The sequence below is a fragment of the Melospiza melodia genome, chromosome 12 (assembly GCF_035770615.1).
Source record: "Melospiza melodia melodia isolate bMelMel2 chromosome 12, bMelMel2.pri, whole genome shotgun sequence".
NCBI lineage: Eukaryota > Metazoa > Chordata > Aves > Passeriformes > Passerellidae > Melospiza > Melospiza melodia.
This window is the reverse complement of record NC_086205.1, coordinates 15,811,695-15,832,497: the sequence shown is the minus strand read 5'-3', so window position 1 is coordinate 15,832,497 and position 20,803 is coordinate 15,811,695. Positions and strand designations below refer to the sequence as shown.

At 37.7% G+C, this 20,803-nt stretch overlaps 1 long non-coding RNA gene across 1 annotated transcript; it reads left to right on the top strand.

Annotated features, from left to right (window-relative positions):
- The first annotated feature begins 4,980 nt into the window (after positions 1 to 4,980).
- On the top strand, positions 4,981 to 10,606 carry LOC134423441 (uncharacterized). Its single transcript, XR_010029120.1, has 3 exons — positions 4,981 to 5,137; positions 7,703 to 7,838; positions 10,547 to 10,606. It is a non-coding gene; the product is annotated as an uncharacterized LOC134423441 (long non-coding RNA).
- The last annotated feature ends 10,197 nt before the right edge of the window (positions 10,607 to 20,803 follow it).

Sequence of the window (20,803 nt, the reverse complement as noted above, 5' to 3'; positions counted from 1 at the left end):
AGATTTGATCTCCGTAAAGGCCAGTCTTCTTCTGGGCTTATGTCCCACCTCATATCTCACAGCTGTGCAGGACATTCAGTTTTTCAGTTGTATTTGTGGTCAAGATCAGATTTTAAGTGTCTAACAGTCCAAAATTTAAATAGTCTGCCTTGAATTCACAGGAGTTCAGAGAAGGCAGCAGTGAGCTGCCTAGGTGTTATCTCCATGATAATAGCAATGAAACTGGAGCAGTAGCTAAATATAGAACAGTTCTTCTGCATCTATTTCATGCGTTGTCATGTAATTACAAATAGATGAAGAATTAAATCTCTAACCTGTAATGAGCTTTATGAGGAAACTTAGAGAATTCCTAATGTAAAAGGGATTGTTTCCAGTTAAGGTTAGCACTGTATGCCTTGAGAAGTGCACTACCACCTTATTTAGAATAATAGTACTGTAGTGATGCAGGTTATGTTAGCAGCAAGAGTCTGTGCTAGGAGGGGAGAACTCTTTTGAAGATATCAGTTCCAAAGCATAATAAAACAGGTGCATCTTAATAGGTCTACCAGGAATGTTTTAGCTGTTAGCATCTTTTAAATGCTTCTGCTGAGAAACCCTGTTTTCATAACAAGGTTGGTGAGTATTAAACCTGTGATAGTTCTTTCTGGGATTACTATAATTTATAAAAACAATAAAAACCTGCTAAAAAACATTTATGTATTTATAAATGTTGTAATCCAGGGGTCCCACTGATATTTCTGGTGAAGGATATGCCTGAGGGCACATAACCCTGCTTGTACATTGCCAGGACTGCAATCTGGTTTATGACAAAACAGATTCATTTATCTCCAAATAAATAAATTACTTTTGTGAACATTTAGAAACATTTGCATAATTAGGCTGTAAGATCTTAGCAGTCTTTTTCATAATAATTAAACTAATCTAATCTTGGACAGGGTAAACAGACTTACTAGGCTGAGAGCAGCCTTCAGGCAAGGAACTTACTACATTCTACAGGAACTGTAAGGCTGATGATGTTTGTTAATTATGCAGAGCTTTTACTCCCCAGTAATAGCAGCGCTTGTATTGCCTGAAGCTCAGATAGCTACTCCCAGGCACATAAAATTAGGCTCTGGTTTTTTTGTTTTTTGTTTTTTTGTTTTTTTTTTTTTGTCATTCTTTAAAAAAACCCCAACAAAACAAAACAAAACAAAAAAACCCAAAACAAAAAACCACAACAAAACCACAAAACAAAGAAGGTACTTCAAAATGATTATACGCTTTCAACAAGGAGGCATTAACCTTACAGTGTTGGATCCTGGAGCTGCACACAATTGGCTCCCTCTGCAGTCATGTGGTCTTGATTATCTTCAGATCTGGAGTCTTTCATGCCACAGAGAGACACAGAGCTCTGAGGATTGGTAAAAGAACAGCAGAAGACACCACTTTATTTTCTGGGGACCTCGGGAAGAAAAGATCATAAATCAAAAAAAGATCAGGAAAAATTTTGAAAAGCTATTCTTTCTTTAAAGAATCTGTCATCTTTATCTAGTTTTACATTAGCCGTCAGTCCATGAAGACTTCAACTGACAAGTAAACTCAAGAAGAAGGATTTTTCTGCTTATGAACGGGCATGGATTAACAAGAATGATATTCAAGCTCGACAAGCTTATTTTTAAAAAATCATCTCCAAACAAAACTGTTTTTTAGACAATAATTTACTTTCTAAATATTATTTTCCTCATAACTGGACATGCAAAGAAATTCTCCGGATTTTTTTTTGTACTTTGTTTAATATAGAATATTTTTAAAACAGCAAATTAATATGGTTAGACCTTAAAAGGCTGATTTATATTTTATAATTTTTTTCCTCAGAATTTGCATAGAAATTCATGATGCATTACCTTTTTCAGTAAAGATTTAATTATGTCTGCATGGGAATAGTGATGCCTGACCCCTGCAAGGCAGGTGGTTAAACTCTATGAAAGTGGTGTAACATGAAGCATTGCCTCTAATAATCCAGGGCTGGATTTCACTGAAACCACAAAGTAGAATACTTTAGGAATTTTTCCTGTTCATTTCAAAGGTTGTTCCCTGAGTGAATGATATTAGATGAAGTTTACAGAATCTGTCTCTTCAAACAAGTTACATCAGGATTTACTTATGAAGAGAGACTCATGGATCTGAATAACCACCAATCTTTTGAAGCCATGAGAGCCAGAAGATCTGGAACAGGCAATGCATCTATGGATGTTTTCTCCATAATAAATGAGTGAGTAGAGGCAAGAAATTGGCAGGAATTTGTTTTCAGCTTTTGCCTCTTCTGGCCTGTACAGCTGAGCCATCCAGAGATGGTGTAATGCATGGATAACGAGCAAGCATCTCATTGCCAACTATTTTCTGCACTAGAACCATGCAAGAGATCAACTCTCTCACTGCAGTTTGAAATACCCTGCTTCAGGCCTTATTCTTTTTTACTGTGCTTTTCATTCCCAGGCACATTATTTCACCAAATTTAGTGAGTCCAGCATGTTTGCCAGTCAGTGCTATAAGCTAAGTAGGTTGTTGCTGCTCCAGTTAATGTTTTGTGGTATTGCCAATGGCAGGAGTTCAAGTACCATGTGGTGTTCTTTATTAACTTTCATGATACAAGATTCTTGTATCAATGAAATTAATCAGAAAGAAAAATCCTGCTTTAAAGCCATGAATTATGTAACCAAATAGAGTTGCTCCCTAGTCTCCAGGTGACCTTCCAAAATTTTCCTTTGACAACCTATGCTAAAAATCTCTGAGCTAGAACAGTTTATCCCAGTGCTGCACAAAGCCTGGAAATAAGGCTAGAAGGGACTGCTCTGGTCACAGGAACACCTCCTGTTTTCTGTGAGGAGCACACCTTCCCCTGGAGCTCTATTCCTCCTCTCTGCAGTGCATTGTGTAGCTCTGCAGTATTTATTTGCCAGAAATACAGAATACATTTAGGATAGAGGAGTTGCCAAGGCTGGACTAACAGATTTACAGTGTGGAAATGTGGCACTGCTGCTGTTGTAACTTCCACCCTTCGTGCCATTTCCCACGGGGTCACTGCTGAGCCCTTGGACAAGTGCAGGTCAGAAGAGTGAGCAGAGCAGCTCCAAACCTCTGGTCAGAGCAGGAAATCTAGGAAAAGTCACATTTGCTGTTAGCAAAGAACACAGATTTTTAGATTATGATATGGACAAACTGCATTGTGGATACTATTTGGTGTCTCAGGTTATTGATTGCCTTTGATAGTTTATATCTTTAATGTGAAGCTAATTATCAGATTACATTTAATAGGTACATATCTTGAAATTTTAGGAGCTGCTTGTACGTTGCTGTTCATTGTATTTGACTGTGCAATGTAATGTGCACCTTCAATCTGCCTCACTTAGAAGTAGAGGTAAATGAGCCCCCTTTTTTTTTTTATCCTGCCCTTGAATTTTCAGTTAATTACAAGGAGAACATATGAGACTGACTGCTGTTTTTCTCTGTGGGGGCAAAGGGTGGCCAGGACAGAGATGGTGCCATTCTCTCTGCTCACCAGACTGTCTTGGTGTTAGAGTTAAATTTTCCCTCTCCCTTATCTCTTCAGAAGAATGAGTAAATGGTACATAAGCTGCTACTTTGAGATACAGTTGATTCCTGGGTGCTGTCTGAGTAGGTGCAGTTATGTCTGCTGCTCTTTCAGCACAGAATGTGAGATTTGGGACAAATTGGCCCATCAAACCCATGTACCACCTATTTGCAAAATGGCATGGCATGCTGAGGACATTAGATGTATCTGAAGATGGTGTTAAGTTAAATACATGTATATGACCGCAGATAATTAGAATAACAGGGGTTTCTATAAGTATAGTTTTATGAGAAATTATTATTATTAGGTGACCTCTTATGGAAAAATCTTGGTTTATGAAGATAATCCACATTTTTCAATCCCTATATAGAAAGAAATGCCTTTCATACTATAGCGTTTTCTCCTGTCTAGCTCTGCTGTCTTGATGTTAGAATTTCATTGAGTGAACTAATTTCAGGACTTAAGCTCTGAATAGTTGAAGTACTGAATATTTTTGTTAGCATAAAGCTCATTTTCAGCAATCACTTGTGATCAAGGTATTCCACATTATTTTTACCCTGTGTACTCTTTGAAAATGGTATTTTAGGAAAACTTTGTATATACAGGTATCATTCTCTTGAGAGTTTGAAAGGGGAAAAAAAATTAAAAATTGTCAGCTTTCTTATTTCCAACACTTCAAAGCATATTTACTAAAATATGTTGACTGGATTTCTGTATAATTTTATGTGAATGATTTATCTTGTTTGGTCCAGAATGTAAACTTGCTAAAAATTGTAAATTAAGGATTTTTTAATGGAGGGAAGCTGCTTACTAATTTGCATTATAAACAGCAGGCCAATTTCAGACAAGCTATGCTTTTATTTCAGTAGTGTTGGAGACAGAGAGCACTAATTACAGAGAGGGAATTTTCACAGGTGGTTAGAGAACAAGAGCATGGGCCAATGACACAGATTTCCCTAAATTGCTTAGATTGTTTTGAAAAGTTGAGATGGTTTCATTCTCTTCTTATTCCTTCACTATAATGTGTATGGCTTATAATGTCTTGATCCCCCTTTCTCAAGAAGTCACTAGTTATTTAACAGTTTGAGACCTTTTTTTTCTTAAATTGTATTATGTACTGAAAAATTCACACAATTTCATAATTGGTAAAAATAAATTGTTTTTTCTTCAAGTAAAGAGCTTGGGATCACTTCAAAGTGAAGGGAATCCAAACTTTAGCAAATCCATCAAAAACAGTTGAATAAAATTGTCAAAAACAATAATAACCCCTAAATCCAGAACTCAGTGGATGCAGGTCTGAAAGGCTGACTTATATTCCAGTTTTGTAGCATTTCACATTTCTTGCTCTTTGTATTTTATTTGTGTACCAATGCAAAAAAAATTTTACAGGTGCATAGAAGACTTGGGAACAGTGAACCAAAACAACAGTTATCAAAGCTTACATATTGACCACAATGATGTCTAGGAAAAAGACTGAATGAGTTGGAAGCAAAAATACCCAAGAAAAGGGAGACTGGAATCATTAGACTAGCATCTCAAGAAAAATAAGATGCACAACTTTCACCTGTAAGTATCTGCATGTTTTTACTGGAGGTCATGACTAGTGAGTATTTATTTGAATTGTTCATCAATTCCATATCAATCAGTTTAAAATTTTTGGAGGAAAATCTGCTCTTTAGAAGATGTGAAAGAATGTAGGTAAATTTAGCCACTCCTGGATGAAGTGAAAAATCTGTTAATCCAACAGTACAGTAAGTGTCTGAAATGAAAAATAGTAGCACAGAGCTGGTTTTTGTGATCCTTGATGTCCTTATTTGGAATAACTTTAGTCTAAATACATTTACTGTGTGCTCAGCAGAGGCAGGATTGTTAGAGTTTGGTCTAAGAGAGAAGGTAAGAAGGGAACTGCCTACTAAGGGTACAGTGCAAATTATCCCGTCAAGGGGAAAGGACAGGAAATACAGTGGGAGCCTGAGCTGGCTAAATCAAGAGCACTTCCCATACTTCAGACATGAGAAGGAGGATTGCACAAAGGGGAAACTGGGTCAGCTCACCACGGCAAACTGCGCGCGAATAAATCAGAGGAGCTGCTCGTGAGAGGGGACAGTGGCTGAGGGGACAGTGGAAGGGCCTTTCCTGCTGCATTTCAGGATAAAGGTCAGCTGCAATAAGGTGGCCTAACACCAGCACCAACAGGAGAGAATAAGGAAGACACAGGTTTGATAGCGTGTATAAAATGTTTTCATGCCAGCTGGGCAGGTGACCTTTGCTCTTGGTGCTTAATGGGTTGGTTGGTGAACTCTCAGTGCTCTAGAGCTCAGAGCTCCAGTTATCCTGCAGATTACTCTAACAGTTATCTGCAGGAACTTCTGAGGGGCAGACAAGTTATCTAGATACTAGAAAATGTAAATTTAGTGATTATGTAGAAAGAATGGGAAAAGTGAGGAATTTATAGAACACCCAGTGCTGGAAAGACACTAAAATACAACACTCATGCTTCTGGTGCACACAGTGGAGAAGATATCAATTTGTGAATGCTTGTGGCTTGCATCTACCTGACCTAAAAATAAAAAATCTTGACTTGAACTAGACTTTTTTTTCCTCAATCCTAACTTTACATTAAAGAGAATAAGGCTTTGTGAGACAGTTGAACAGTCAAGCACAGGCAGAGAGGGAGGGCACGATACACAATAAGCTGTGACTTCCAGGGAAAGCAGCAATGAGTTGGATCCTTCTTCATTTGGAATAATGTGGTTGTGCTGAGGTAATAATATATTTAGATAATGCTCTTCTGTGCTTTGGATCCATTTTCCTAAGTTGTGTATTCTTTGGCAAAGACCTGAAACTCTTCTTTTGAAGGATCTGTTTCTTGTCTCCACAGTTTTACTGACAGGCTCTGAGGAGGTCAAACTTTTTGGGGTGCTGGTCTCCTGACCAGAACCAGGGTTGTTACAGACACTTCTGGGAAGGGGTCATGAGAGGATAATCCATCTGATCCCAGGGACAGGAAGAAGACCAGCAGGGCTGGGACTGAAAAGTGCTGTGTTTAGGAAAGTGGGAAAGCTTCTGAGAAGGATGGCTGACCACAGACTGGCAAGCACATTTAAAATGGCTTGGACAGTGGAGTCAGTGAAAGGTACATTTGACTCAGAACTTCTTCCAGGGAAGACATCTGCTGCTTCCTTCACATTACCATAGTCTATGATGTGTGTGTCATCTGTTGAAACGGCTATCCCAGGCTCTCTGGGAATAAGAGGCCCCTTACAGCTTCTGAAGTATCCAAGAGTGAACTGTAGGCATTCCTGTATGAGCCAGATGCCCCTGCTGCCCACAGAAGAAAGAAGTGCTGCTCAAAGTCTAACACTGCACTGATCTATGCCTTTGGAGCAGTCAAAAAGTCTGTGATTTGTCCTTATCTGTACTTAGCTAAAGCAGGTGGGGTTTTTTTTCACTTGAATACCACATGGTGTTTCTGCCTCAGCACCTCCTCACATCTGTCAAAGTGATCTTGAGCTCTACTTCCTCCTGCAGGATCTGCATCTTCTCCCTCTGTGCTAAGCAGACAGAATAAGCCTTTGTGGCCTCTGCTCCCATTTCAATGGGGCAGAAGTTTGCAGCACTCCAATTTGTACCATTCTGGGCTTGATGTCATAGGTGAGCAGGTGTGAACAGGCTCTTTGGTTAAGACTGAGATTGATGTATAGTAACAACTGTTTAGGTAATTAAGAATTTAGAAGATGTGATGGTAAGTTTAGGGTATAAAACTCTGTTCCATGGAAAAGAAGGGTGAAGATATGACGACTGCCCTCTGAATGCTGAGAGGTGTTTAAGAAAAGGTATCTTACCTTCTGTATGCTCAAGCATCATTTGTCACTGCCTAAAAAGAAAGCCAGTTTACACTAGATGCCTGCCAAGGTTTTAGGTAGCTAATGTAAGGAGAGATGAATCCCATCATTATCAGAGAATAGTTTAATTCAGTAACCACTAGATAAAGGTTAGGCCTTTAGAAATCCACTATGAACTCCATAGATCACTTGTGAGTTCAAGAGAAATTGAGAATCTTTTCAGAGCCTGGGTATGTTGCCTTTATGACTGTTCTCACCTCACCTGCTGCTTGCTGTGTTATTGCAGCAGCCTGGAAGGCAGCTTTCCTTACACTGCCTGAACAATGACTGTGAATGTTCCTCAGGTATATTAATTCTTCAGAAGGGAGACCATCCTTAACAGAAGAATGTAATCCTCTGCTTCCTTATAACTTGCTAGACACGTAAGTTCTTTCTGAAAATTTTCTTGTTTATGATTTGGGTTTTTAATTAACTTTACATTTTAGCGAAAACTCATAGAATCATTCCTAGCTGTAAACTGCCAATGCAGTTTGGGCATCTTATCTACCATCTCCACAGCAGTGTGTACTCGAGCATCATTGACACTTCAATTTCTCTATCCTGCTTAATGGAAAATTAGTATCCCAGATACTTAATCTCCTCTTTGAATGGTTATGCTTTCATACCACTCAACATTAAGGCAGAAAAACAACTATCAAAGTGAAAATCATGATATCTTAGAGCTGGGAGATGTGTAACTCCTTCACAGGCTTTTTGATACAGAGCCTCCAGTCCTTATTTGTAGTGCACATTAGCTTCATCCCTTGGTTTGCAAAAGTGTAGCAAAAATTGCCCATCTCTTCTGCCCTGGGTGTTTTACATTATCCGAAAAGTTTTAACCTCGGACCATTTTTGAAAGGGGTGAATATTCAAAGTATGGCCCTTCATTGTATCTCTGTGACTGTTGATAAAAGCAATGTTCTTAGTACTGATCTTCCCTTGAGCTGCCCCTTGAGTAGGGAGCCAGATTCCTTCTTGGGGTACTTGGACTGGGTAGCCTGAAGTGAACAGTCTTCAGGCGCAGTGACTATTATTGCCAGTGTAGAAAGCCAAATTGCATAAGAAATCAAAGATTCAAGCAGAAGTAGAGGGCTTATTTGTAAAAGAGCCAAGTTAAAAGGTTCTAATAATTTGTAGGATGTCTAATTATTGAAGTTATGCAAATAAAATCTTTTGATTTTTCCTTGTAGTCCTACCACGTTGTTCCTTTGGGGTCTGTCTTGACTCAAGGTACAGAGAATAAACAAAACAAAACTAGCAAACAGTAACATAATATTGCAAAGTAATTCAATGCGTGGACAGTGTGCTGGTGAGTGGATTTTTGAGAGGAGTGGCTGTTTTGTGATTTTGATGGGTTTGTGTGTCCTAGCAGGTAAGACAGATAAATGTTCACTTTCCCTTCTCAATGTGGGATCTTGGAAGAGTTCATTTCCAGTCTCTTGTGCGGCTATGGGAAAAGCAGAGTGATATTCTTGGCTGACGACAGTGCGGTTTCCAAACGTTACCATGGTGATCACCTATGGAACATCACTACCACTTTTCACAACAGCTCAATTTAAGATTCAAGTTGAATATTTCCATGATTATGGGAGGGTAATTATTTCATTACTCAAGGGAAGAAGATTTAGGAGGTAAATAGCTCTTCATTAGTTCTTAAATGATTTCCCCAGTCTTTTTAGGCCACAGAAATGCCAAATATTAAAGTGACAGAAACAGAGGGTCAAATTCTGATCTCCCTCTTCATCTTGCCTACCTCTCAGCCCCTTCTGAGCAGCCAAAAAAGTAGAAATATCTCTAACCATTAAATGCTCTTGAAACTTCAGACATCTGGTGTGAGGGTTTGTCTTTAAAGGGTGCCCATTTTTTCCAAGGTGCTCAGTTTTTTAAAACATGCAATGTAGCTGAATCCAGAAAAATTGCAGGCTGGATCACTGACCACTCCATGTAACTTTGAAAAGTCACAAAAGCAAGTTGGAGGGAAGTGAAGCACCCAAAATTCTGGCCTGTTATTCCAGAATGTCCTTGTTTTAACTGCAGATGTTAATGTCTTTTATGGCTAGGACTAGCCAGAGCCCATTAATCATTTACCTGGGTTTTTAATTCCTTCAGAATTTGAGGAACCAGGAACCAGGAACTCAGGAACTTAGAGTGATTATGTGGGAACTACTGATACCTTTTTTTATTGGTGGTGATGTTTTGTGGAGTTTCTGGGCACATTTTAATTGAACAAAGCCATCTATTTATAATGAGAAGTGGATGTAAAAAAACCCTAAGAAATGAAATGTCAAATTCTACTGGGAATTTTATAAAAAGTTAACCTGTATTGTTAATTGCAAAGGGACTGTCTTCTACTAATTAAATCAGAGGTGGAACATCAAATAGATTTTACAAATAAGTTAATGGCTTATAAACAAATAATCGCCACAGCAAAGTAAGCACATATAACTGAAAGAAAACAATTATATTGTAACACTGTTATTAATTTGTCCCTTCATGTTATAGAATATGCAGGTCACAGGAGACTTTCACTAGAGTAGAAAGCTTGCAGATACCTCCCTTTGAATCATACTGTTTATTAGGAACCAAGGATGAAATGATTCACCATTTCCTTTGCCTGTATTTTTATGTTTTCCAGTGAAAATAAATGAGTTTTGGATTTACATAATCACAATAAGACATTTCAAGAATAGTGGTGCAAATTTTTTTAGCTTATATCACCAGGCTGCAAAGGTTTCAGGACACTACTAATATGTCTAGACAAGCAGCTGTTTGTGTTGTTTTGGCTGACTGTCATTGTGTTCCTTTATTTTTTATGGCCCAGAGTTCAGCAATGATGCAACTCTGTAATCAAGTGATTGGGAACATAAAAGACACAGGAAAATACTGCAGTGTTATGCTAAATCAGACTGAGGTAGAACATGGCTAATCAACATTTTTCTCCTTTGTAAGCCATTTCTTAGGGATATCTGCCAGAGAGAAAGTAAGACTAGTTCACAGTGTAATTAACTGGAAAATGCTTAATTTTTTTCCAACAAAATTCTCATTTATGGAAGGCATTTTTTCAATACCAGTTTTGTTGATTCTTTTTCAGACTGAGAGTGAAACTGCACATTATGAAACACCTGACTCAGAATGCTTGCCTGGAGACCTCAAATTCATGCCCTAGCTTGGTCAAACTGTGGACTTTCAGGTGGTTGGCTCAACTGCCTCACAGAGATTCCTCAATGTGAAATTCCATTCTGTATGGCCATGACATCCATTGGCTCAGAGAGAAAGGCACATGGCCAACATCTGCCTCCTGAACAGTTTAAACCTGGGCTGGGGCTGTGTCATGTTCTCTTCTGGAGTTCTTCTGGCCTCAGGAATCCGTACCAGGAATGAGCCTGAAGGGTCTCCCACAGCTCAACACCCAACATGGCCAGTCCTGGCTAATTCTGCACAAGGTGATGGATCCCCGCAAGGTGCTGTTGCCACATTCTGTTTGAGCCCCCTGTGAAGTGTCTGATCTCTTTCACTCTTGATGACATCAGGGATTATTTAGTGCTCTTGACCCGTTGGTGTATGGGTTAAAAGTGAAAAGGAGTAGCTTTAATTGAAAATTTTATGGACAGGTTCTAGCATAGAAGATTAATCTATTAGAGAAGACAGATCTTGAAATTTTTACTCTAATTTTCCATTTAAAAACTCTCCAATATTTTGTTAGTAACTGTTAGAACAGGAAAAAAAGGTTAAGTCTTACTAACTTGGTGACAACATTGCAGCACAGTTACACTCAGAAGCAGAAACCTTCTGGAACAAGTGCCACCTTTGCCCTTAAATACTCACATGTGTGTTTGCTGGTTAGCATTCACTTAAAGATGGCAATACAATATAGCAGCAAGATATAATGTGTGTTACAGTGCAAAATTCTATTTGAGGTCAAGACTAAATTAGGAAAGCTTATAAAAGATAGATGCATAGCACAAAACATTTGATTTTTCATAGAATCAGAATTATTTAGGTCGGAAAGTGCCCTTAACATCATCAAGTACAACAATTAACCCAACACCATCTAATCCACCTCTAAACCATGACTCTAAATGCCTTGTTTACATGGTTTTTACACACCCCCAGGGATGGATGCTCAATGACTTATCCCTGGGCAGCCTCCAAAGCTTGAACAAACCTTCACCCTTCTGCTAAGATATTTTTCCTTATATCCAATCCAAACTTCCCCTGGCTTAAGGCCATTTCCTGTGTCCTGTCTCTTGCATGGACAAGTAATGGTGCCATCTTTAGAGCTGCAGTCACTACCAGCTGTGATTCACTGTTGGCCAGTTGCTAACTTCATTTTATGTTTTCCTAGCAAGGTAACAAGATTCCACCAGAGGAGTATACAGTAAGATAGAAAAATACAGCTGGAACAGAGAGGTAATGCCTGGTAGGAGGGGAAATATTTCACTTGAAGTGCCTGCTAAACTGAATACTTTCTGTTCTCACTTCTGTGTAAAGTGGAATTTATGCTGTTATGCTATTTTTGTTCTGAAGAAGAATGATTTAGCAGACTGCCAGGGGTGTAAACTGAACAAGGTGTGATGTCTGAAATTAAGGAAGGAAAATGAAAAAAAATTTGCTGTTCTTGAGTTTGAGCTTCCCACGTCTACTTTATCTGACTTAGTTCAGGTAAGAAACCAGCTTGGACACAATTCAGCAAATAATTATTCACATCCTAAGTACAGAGTATTTCAATATACTCACTGAAGTAAAGCACATAAGAGAGAAATTAGACTTCATTTAGCACAGCATTTCTTTTTCAAAATACTCTTGTTTTGATTTCCTGTTGAAAAATTATATTTTGAAGTGGCAGTGAAATCCTGTCCAATGTCACAAGAATAAAATTTGCTTTAAATTCCTAGAGCTGTGATTCCTCTCAAAACTCTTCCTACCTCTCTGTAGGTTGAGGTTTCTTCATGAGTGATCATACAGCCTGGCTGGTACCTCCAGCACATTTTACAGGGTCTTTTTATCTCCCACCATGTTTTATAATCATGTGGTTTTTTTCAAGACACTGTAATCCAGTTGTATGATTTTGCATTTCAGCACTAATTATGTCTTACTGCTTTTTCTATTTTATACAGAAAAGAAACCATGACAGCCGTTCAGCCTGGATTTATCATACATAAGAATTCACAGTATTTCATTACCTAGCAATTTCCTCCATTGTTTTCAATAGATTTTCCTTTCTTTGCTAAGTGTAAAATATTTAGTGTTCAATTTCAAAGATATTGGGGCATTTTGTCCCTTCCTGAAGGTTTCCTGACTTTTGTCCTTATTATTGGTCTATGACATTTTTTTATTTTATTCCAACCAAATTCCAATTATTTAGTAGAAAATGTTCAACACAGTTGAAAAAGCTGTTCTGAAGAAGGTGGAGGAGGCCCCAACAATTGCTTCTCATGTGGTTTTGAGTAGGAAAGCTCCCCAAATGCCAGCATGTGTGAAGACTCAAATGCAGTCTCAGGGCTCTACCTTCAGGATGAGGGTAGCTGTAGGAGTATTTAAATGCCATTTAAATGTGAAAGGAAGACAATGTGTGCTGCCTGGGAATTACTGTAAAAGCATTGCTTTGCAGCCAGTTTAGTTTTTTGGTTGACCTTTATAATTTTCAAAACTAATAGGATAAAAGCAGTGCTTAAAAATTTTGAATGTTCTTCTGTTTTAAAGCATATGCTGGTGTTCTGGCATTTACCTGTATCTCCAGTGTTACAACAGAAGGAAACTCACTCAGAACTACAGTTCCAATAATTTTCAAAAACTAATTAAGTAGTGTAAGAAAGTATTTTAAAATACTATTGGTAAAATTCGTGGTAAAAGATTTAGGATAGAAATGGTGATTTTTATCTTTTCTGTAGCTTTAATGTTTTTTAAAGAATCTCGTATGATTCTCCAGTGTCATAAAAAGATTCAAGTTTCAATTGAGCACACAATGTAATAGAACAAGAAAAGACTTCTGCTATCTCAAGGAGGTGTATGGAATAGAATATTTCAGTTGGAAGAGACCTACAATGATCACCTTGTCTAGCTACGTAAAATTAGAATATAAGTGTAAGAATTTGTAGCACATTGTGCATAGAATAGAAAATTTACAGATTTTCATGGACTCTGAGTTTAGCAGAAGGATAATTGCTCAGAACTTGAACATTGAAAGAGAGAATAGAACCAACAAGAGAAATCTAAAACTCAGCATGTGTCTCTGCTCACACCACGCTCTCTGTATTTTCATGTTTATTATATTTGTTACATCTTGGGATGTATGTAGACCTGGTTTTTTTGGCATTTTTTTTTAGGAAGCTATTAATCAGATTTGAGTTCTCTTTGTTCAGGTAACCTATCTTTATTCTCAATTATGCTACTGCATGATCTCCTTTGAGACTGAAGGCTCATCTCAGCAGTTCTGGTGAAGTTGAGGGAAAAACGGGCAGGTCATTGTGCAAACAAACCCCATTCCTTGCCATTTTTCAGGGCAAGAAAAAAATCAGTATTTTCTTTTGGAATTAAATTTTTTTTTCTCCAGGTAAATAAATGATTAACCCAAGAAGATAATTTAGTTTCATTGAAAACTCGATTTCCCACTAAAACAGTTTTGTGACAAATTTGTGACCGGCCCTCCTATTGCCATGTTAATGACTTCTTTATTTTTCTCTATCAACAGAGTGGAATAATTGCAGCTACTAAAACAACTTTTTTTGTTGTCTGGTTGTTTTGTTCTCCTTTTTTTTTTCTCTCTGAGGAGAAACACTCCAATGTGAGTGGAAGGGCCTTTACACCTTTCAGCTGGTGCTCAAACAGGTCAGTACTTGACAGCTGCTGCTCAGCTGAGGCTCCCAGGTTCTTGCCTGTCTTAGACTTTGGCATTTAGCATATTTTGGGCTTATTTTTGAAGAGAGATTCTTAAACTCAAAACTTAATACAAAATGTTTGTAAATGCAACTAGACAGCATTTGTTCTAGGGAAATAAGGTTACAAAAAGTAGCATTTTTAAGAAATCAGAGTTAATTTAAAGTTTTGATGAATTGCAGTGGATAATTTTGGTAGGAAAAAAACTAATAGAAAAGATGAGAATATTGGTTTTTTTGTTTTTTTTTAGAATATGCTAAAAGGTTTCATTTGAATGTTTTTAAATGAAACAAATTTTTGTGGGACTCCTCTCCTGTTTAGGAATCAACCTCCAATTGGGGAAACATGTTCAAAAATAGGTTATTTGAAAATGAAATAAAGCATTAAACTCTAGGTTGATACAGAATAAATTGTTATATAATTTCTGTAATATTTATTTCCTAAACTCTTTTTACAGTTTTATTAGGCCTAAGTTAACCTTCAAAGCAAAAAAGAGGTATAATTTGTCCAATTCTGTTTGCAAATTTCATTTAATTGCTTGCAGTGGATGCTATTTCAATTGCAGGTAGCTCTGAGTTGAAGGTATTTTTCAATGCTCTGCTTCTTTTACAGAAAATTCAGAAGGTATTATTTTCAGAAAACCAAAAAACCAAGTTTTTGACATTGGTGTAGCTGAATGAGCACAGGACAGTCAAGGATTACCCCACCTAAATCATGGTTTGAGTGGCTCTTCACCAGATGCCCATTGGTAAGGTGTAACAAGTGGAATATGAGCACATATGATTGTATGAAATTTTAAAAATCATGGCTCTTACCTAAAGGAGAGTGAAGCTATAATCAGTTGATTGATTTGTAGCTAATATTATTTCTGTTGAGATTTATAAGTTTGTTACTCTATAGTTAGAAAATAAATAAGTAGGAGGTAGGGTGGAAAGACATAGGAATTTGTTCTGTGTGTGATTAATTAGCTTATTTGCTCCATTTTTTTTTGTGATCAAATAGAAGATGCTGAAAGAGTATAAAATAAGGTCTTTAATATACTCTAAGGGCCTGTTTCTGCCCCAGCTGGCTTTAAAGGCAAGTTCCCACTGATGCCACTGATGCCCTAATTGCCTGGGTTGACATTGATGGTTTCTCATTTCTCAATTCCAATTGCTTTGCTCTAGATAGGATGTTGGGATGATATCAGTTTTCTAAGCCATGCTCACAGGAAAATCAAATATTTTAAATGGAAGATTAAAGAGCTGGAAGAAGAAAATGATGCAGCTAATGGTTGGTGACTATCAAGCCACCTTGTTACAGGTGAGAACATACAGGAAGGAGGGGTCTCTCTGTGCCCATTTTTGATGTTGGGAAATGCATTTGCATTCCCTGGGTTTGCTGCACTAACTTTCCTTGCTGGGAGTCACAAAATTTAACTTAATAATTTTAAAAGAACTGTGTTGTCTGGAGGTGACTTGTTTATTTTTTAAACCAGAGCCCACCATTAACAGGTTTTTTTAACCTGGTAATTTTGTTTCATTTTTCACCTCTTTGTTATTCATTTTATTAGCCTTGAGTGCAGCCTTGCCGCTCAGTGATTCTTCCTCTCTTTTTTCCACATGGCTGCCTGGTTTGCAGAGGATGCCTCCTTTCAGATGTGTTCCTTCCCCTGATAAACAATTACCCCTGTTCCCCTCTGCAGGAGGCCATTAGGACATCATCACGGGTTCTGCTAAGTCATCTCACAATCACAGTTTTGTGCAATCACCTCCCATTTGAGTCTATCTAGGCATATGCCATGCGGGGAAACTAGCAGTCACAAAATGCAGCACCTCCAGGCATATTATTTGTTATTTTGGTCCAGGAGTGTGACAGATAATGGCCACTGTCTGAAGGTCTCATTGGCTGCAGGGACTGGCATCATATGCAGAAAATGTGGAAAAGCCAGGACGGGTGAACATGTTCCTACTTAATAACAACAAAAGGAGCAGTTCTGTATTTTTGCTGATGATAAAAGCATCAAAAAGACTCAAAAGGTAATGTTTGGAGAATTATTCCACTGAATAGACCCACAAACCTAAATTTATGCCACATCTGTTCTTTATTACTTATTGTTTATGAGCTGTGTGTGCAAATGGCAAATGTGTCAATAATTTGCTTCATATTTAGCCTAGTTATCATAGTGGAGCTAAGCATTTAACATTATTGGACTAAAAAAATACCATAAAACCTAGGCATTTTTAAACTTAAATGTGCCAATTATTAGGAAATATTCCTTAAAATACGGATGTACCAGGTGGGTCCTTCCATGCTAGACTAAGAAGAGCAGAGAGCTCCATTACTTATACACAATTTGAGAAACTGTTCACACTTTCCTCCTAGCTGTTCACAAAGTTCTAACTGGTGTTAAAAAAAATTCTTAATTAAATATTATGATTCCAAGGACTGTGTTAGACCTTGAAATAAATGTGCCCAAAACCATTTTTTTTTTTGATAGAAAGATGCCAGCTGTTTTGTGGAAGACTCTCAGTCTGCGTAAATGTTACAAACTGCTGAATTACTAAAAGGCCCCTTGATATATGATCTCATGTTGCTTAATAGGCCTCAGATTACTTTGGGGAAAAATGGGTTTTATTGTGTTAATCATATGAAAACGAAGTTACTAATCCCTATCTAATTATGAGGGGTTTTTAAACTTGTAATAATATCCTAATTATTTCCTCTTATTGAAACAAGTCTTGTTCTAAAAGTAATCCTCAAGAAAGCATATGGAAAAATATCCAATGAAATACCTTGCCTTTAATTTTAATTTACATGGGTTTTGAACCATTATTTTTTGTTGTTGTTGTTTCAAATATTATCAACAAATATTGTTTTGTATTGTACTCTAACAAATTCCTCTTCTTTTTTGATGGCTCTCTGAGCAGAACCTTAATTCAGGTTCCATACAAAATGTTTAGTTTATGATATTAAATCAAGTGAGTATAGACTCAGGACAATCAATCCTGAAATAAATCACAGAACAATGCAATTTAAGATTATTTGACTGCTGACAGGCAGATGATTAGATAGCACAATCATTTCCTGTGCTCTGTCTGCCTCTGAAAGTACTCTGGTTTTTGGGTATTTTCTACTGCAAGGTGCAAGAGACTGGAAAACCTTGGAGCGGGGGGGAGGAAGGATAAGACTATTGAGGATAAGAAAGGAATAAAAATTTATGAGTAATTGTGTAGATACCACTGAGCAACATCTTAACCTCATGCCCAAGTTAAAATGCCTTTGCAGCAAATGAGACTGAGAATGGAAAAGTGAACCTTGTAGTCAATAGAAGGGAAAAAAACCCCATGGTTTTCCTGCAATGAGCTCATCAGGGAGCTCCTCCCTAATTTAGGCTCTAGCTTGCAAAAAAGAAGTCTTTTTTTTTTTTTGTCTTTTTTTTTTTTTTCTCTGACACTATTAGATCAAAACAGTACCCAGGCATTAGACAGTATTTATTAGCTTGTAAGGCCAGAGATAATGATCCCATTCAATCAGAACTCATGAATAATTCAGCAGTCCCAACTCCACATAATTTCTGTCTTTACTTTTAAAACCAGTAAAGCACCATTTGCATTGCCTTTTTGAGGGGAGGGGAAATGACAGTAAGCAGAAAAATAAAGCAGATTTTTTTCTTTTGGTTCTGCTTCTCAAACATACTCAGCTCTCTTAGAATGCTGTCTCCCTTCCCTTTCTCCCCTCCTAGCTCCCAGAACAAAAACGACATCAGAATAAATATTAATCATGATACTATTGAGAAGATGCTGTACACTAATTATTGTCAAGAATAGTGCTACCCATATTTATAGAGGATTTTGTAATCACTGCAATTTGTTCAGTATTGTTACTTATACTAGCTGCTATGAAGTAATTACAGGTTTTTCACTTCTTTTTGTGTGTGTGTTTTGTTGTTGGGGTTTTTTTGGCTTTTTTTTTTTCACTTTTTGGGTTTTTATTTTAAAAGAACACCCACGCCTTTTTTTTTTTTTTTTAACTTTTGCAAGTAATCATTTCCCCATGAACAGTTTCTGAGAAATGAAACATTCTTTCTGTGAAATTAGTTTCCTGCTGCTGAGCTGAAGAAGCCCAGGCTGATGTGGTACCCATAAAGCTGAAGTGCTGGGTTACACATCCCACTGAATGGGAGGCACAGGATGAAACTGAGCTTTTCAGTATCTGGGAGCCTTTCTTTACCTCACTTGCCCAGTTTAGTCACTGTGTTACTTATTGTAGAAGTATTTTGCTTATATTTCATGGCAGATCCCACGCTGCTTTAGATATTCCTCCTTTGCTTCTTCAGGTCACGCTGAATAAGGTGATAAAGATTTCTTCTGTAGGATCTTTCTGCTGCTTTATAAGACCACTTTTGTATTTGATGTGTGCTAAATTGTGACAGTGGAGTGAGTATTACATGGCTTGGTCCCTTTCTTGGCATTATAGTAAGGACCAGTTCCCTTGGGTCCACAGAGCAGTTCTGGGGTGAGCCTCCTAAGTGGGATCCCTGCAAAGAAGAAGCATGTTCCAAACACCAACTACAGCCTATTAAAATATTAATTTCCTTGCTTACTGATGTGAGCTTCTGTAAAGAAAGAGGGATTAGAGATCTCTTATAAATAGATTTTTTTTTTTTTGTTATAAACACAAACAGCTTTGCTGAACTGTGGGAAGGAAGGAGAAGCATTAGCAATGACATTCTGATCCTGTCAACAGCACTCTACAAGAATGCATTTCTCTGACATCTCTGTTAACTCAACTAATGCAGATGTCAAGAAAGTCATCATGTGCATGTGTAATGCTGCAGCAGAGTGGCTGTGCACACTGCATTGACATCTATGAATCAGTGGGAAATATACAAATTATCTTTTCATTTTTGTATGAGTCATTGGCCTGTCTTTCCATGTCTGGGATGATATATCCTTGGGAAAGGGATAGAAAGAAAGAAGGGTTTTCCTGAGAAAGCATTTTAAGAGCTGAAGCTTGAGTTGTAAACATACTGGAGAGTGCATGTCCTTACTGTGGATGTACTTGATGTGCTTCTTTACAAAGTAGAACAGAAGACAAGTGAACTAAAACCTGTTTTCTTTCATGAAGTTATGTCAATGTTTGAAGGAGGAGGAGGCATTCTGGCCACATTTGAACCAAAATGTTTAGAGGGCAAATAAGCAGCAGCTCAGCAAGCTGCAACTAAAGAAAAGACAGTCAATAAATCCTGAGGGACTGCAGATATATTTGTTAACTTCCAGTGTCAGTCTGAGTGAGAATGTTTGTGTATTCATGTCAGTCATTAATTAAAGGCCTCTAGGGAGATTTTAAGATCTTCATCTTGGATTAGTGAAACTGAGCAAAAAGACAAATAGGGCTTTGCAAATTGCCACAAAGATTGAGGGTAGTGAGTGAAAAGGATGTTCTGATTCAGATGTCATTAAATTCCTCATAGGTATCATGGTATGAGAACTGCTGGTTTAAGGGACATCATCAATCAAATGTTTACACTGCTAGTAGAAAGGCTGCAATGGTACTTGCATTAACAGTTGGTGCTAAACAGTAAGAAACCCCAGAAATTTAGGACAAAGCTGTGTTCAGTTTAGCACAAAATAACATAGTGCTCGTGAACTTTTCCACCAGTTTTTAGTTATGTCCTTGCAGAGCAACTTGAAATTGAAGTATGAAACAAATAATACCTATAAGACTGAATGTTTAGGCTCATCTTTGTGTACCCTCTGCTCAGTCCCCATATTTGGAGGAAACATCAATACAAGTCCTGGTATAGAGGAATATGATATGGAACTGTGATATGTATATATATACGTATTTATATATATAGGGAATATAGGGAACTGTGTTAGGGAACTAAAAATGAATGCCTGAGTGTTCTGGTGAGGTCTGAAAGTAAAATCTGATCTGTAGAGTGACACAGGTAAGGCCCCAATGTTCATCACAAGTGCTGGGGATGTCAGTTAGGCTGCCTGTCTCTCCAGGTCCCATGGGCTGAATGCCCTTTAGCAGCAAGGAGATGCCTCTGGTTTCATCCAGGTGATTGTGCAGCCTGAGAGTGCCCTGCAGTATGAGGCACAATCTGGTGAATGGGGATGACAAGGTAGAAAAATGAATTCTGGATTTGAAACAGAATGCTGATGGTAGATATACCCTCCAACATTTTGTAATGCTGATAGCTATCACTAAGTGAGATAAGGCTTAGGTAGTTTCCACTCTGCTCAGGGAGGGTTTAGTAGTATTGGTGTTTGTGGGAAAGGGGATCAGATGTTGAGTTTTTCCAAAAAAGGAGATTCTGGCTTAAGCCTGTGTAAATTTACATGTCAGCACATGTGACTCTGATTGCCAAATTGGAATCTAAATGTGCAGCCCCCAGATATAATCCAAACCATATGAAATAGATCTGTTAAGTAAATCAAGTCTCACATGTTTCATCCAGGGACAAATTTAAGCATTTGAG